Here is a 2,500-nt window from a genome sequence, read left to right as displayed (position 1 = left end):
GCCGCATTTTTTTCACTCGGGACAGCATCGCCGGAGCATCGCCGGAGTACCGCCGGAGAACCTGACCGGCGGCATTGGGGTTCCGGCGATTGGGAGGGGGGCCGGGGGGGTGTGCGCACATGATGTGCGATGGGTGCTGGTACTTGGCCTTGTGTTGGCCCCCTATCCCTCATCAAACCTCTGAGAATTCACACCCCCTTAAAGAGCATTTGAGATTTTACAGGTTTGCTACCAGTAGCCGTTAAAGTGTCTGAAATGGGGACACTTTTTTCAAACGGTCACAAAATCTTCTCTACTTCGAGTTTTTAGCTGAATTGTTTTGTGCATGCCAACAAAAATAGAAGGATCATGCCTACAAAATTTGGGGCCAAAAATCCTTATAAAAAAATTTTAAAAAATCCCGAACCGCAAAAAGTTTCGAAAATCATGAAAAATAGAAAACGAGTCATCTTCCAACGAAACTTCACGTGAAGGCTTAGGGGACCATTGTATGAATTTACAAGCCATAAAAATGGCATTGGCACGGCAGAAATTTAAAGATGTGCCTAAACCCACCAGGGCCCAGCGTGTGCCGATGGTGCTCGAGGCAAGCGCCCGCACCAGGGCCCAGCGTGTGCCGACGGTGGTCGAGGCAACCGCCCGCACCAGGGCCGATAGTGTGCCGATGGTGCTCGAGGCAACCTGTCGCACCAGGGCCCAGCGTGTGCCGATGGTGATCGAGGCAACCTGCCGTACCAGGGCCCAGCGTGTGCCGATGCTGGTCGAGGCAAGCGCCCGCACCAGCGCCCAGCGTGTGCCGATGGTGCTCGAGGCAACCGACCGCACCAGGGCCCAGCGTGTGCCGATGGTGCTCGAGGCAACCTGCCGCACCAGGGCCCAGCGTGTGCCGATGGCGCTCGAGGCAAGCTCCCGCACCAGGGCCCAGCGTGTGCCGATGGTGCTCGAGGCAACCTGCCGCACCAGGGCCCAGCGTGTGCCGATGGTGCTCGAGGCAACCTGCCGCACCAGGGCCCAGCGTGTGCGGATGGTGCTCGAGGCAAGCGCCCGCACCAGGGCCCAGCGTGTGCCGATGGTGGTCGAGGCAACCGCCCGCACCAGGGCCCAGCGTGTGCCGATGGTGGTCGAGGCAACCGCCCGCACCAGGGCCCAGCGTGTGCCGATGGTGGTCGAGGCAACCTGCCGCACCAGGGCCCAGCGTGTGCCGATGGTGGTCGAGGCAACCTGCCGCACCAGGGCCCAGCGTGTGCCGATGGTGCTCGAGGCAACCGACCGCACCAGGGCCGAGCTTGTGCCGAAGGTGGTCGAGGCAAGCGCCCGCACCAGGGCCCAGCGTGTGCCGATGGTGGTCGAGGCTGCCGATGATGGTCGAGGCAACCTGCCGCACCAGGGCCCAGCGTGTGCCGATAGTGCTCGAGGCAACCGACCGCACCAGGGCCGAGCGTGTGCCGATGGTGCTCGAGGCAAGCGCCCGCACCAGGGCCCAGCGTGTGCCGATGGTGGTCGAGGCAACCTGCCGCACCAGGGCCCAGCGTGTGCCGATGGTGGACGAGGCAAGCGCCCGCACCAGGGCCCAGCGTGTGCCGATGGTGGTCGAGGCAAGCGCCCGCACCAGGGCCCAGCGTGTGCCGATGGTGGTCGAGGCAACCTGCCGCACCAGGGCCCAGCGTGTGCCGATGGTGGTCGAGGCAAGCGCCCGCACCAGGGCCCAGCGTGTGCCGATGGTGGTCGAGGCAACCGCCCGAACCAGGGCCCAGCGTGTGCCGATGGTGGTCGAGGCAACCTGCCGCACCAGGGCCCAGCGTGTGCCGATGGTGCTCGAGGCAACCGACCGCACCAGGGCGGAGCGTGTGCCGATGGTGGTCGAGGCAACCGCCCGCACCAGGGCCCAGCGTGTGCCGATGGTGGTCGAGGCAACCGACCGCACCAGGGCCGAGCGTGTGCCGATGGTGGTCGAGGCAAGCTGCCGCACCTGGGCCCAGCGTGTGCCGATGGTGGTCGAGGCAACCGCCCGCACCAGGGCCCAGCGTGTGCCGATGGTGATCGAGGCAACCGACCGCACCAGGGCCCAGCGTGTGCCGATGGTGCTCGAGGCAACCTGCCGCACCAGGGCCCAGCGTGTGCCGATGGTGGTCGAGGCAACCTGCCGCACCAGGGCCCAGCGTGTGCCGATGGTGGTCGAGGCAAGCGCCCGCACCAGGGCCCAGCGTGTGCCGATGGTGGTCGAGGCAACCGACCGCACCAGGGCCCAGCGTGTGCCGATGGTGCTCGAGGCAACCTGCCGCACCAGGGCCCAGCGTGTGCCGATGGTGGTCGAGGCAAGCGCCCGCACCAGGGCCCAGCGTGTGCCGATGGTGGTCGAGGCAAGCGCCCGCACCAGGGCCCAGCGTGTGCCGATGGTGCTCGAGGCAACCGACCGCACCAGGGCCGAGCGTGTGCCGATTGTGGTCGAGGCAAGCGCCCGCACCAGGGCCCAGCGTGTGCCGATGGTGATCGAGGCAAG

This window comes from Durio zibethinus, unplaced genomic scaffold (assembly GCF_047325235.1).
Source record: "Durio zibethinus cultivar Kanyao isolate XHJ-2024 unplaced genomic scaffold, ASM4732523v1 HiC_scaffold_392, whole genome shotgun sequence".
Classification (NCBI taxonomy): domain Eukaryota; kingdom Viridiplantae; phylum Streptophyta; class Magnoliopsida; order Malvales; family Malvaceae; genus Durio; species Durio zibethinus.
Note: the sequence above shows the minus strand (reverse complement) of the source record.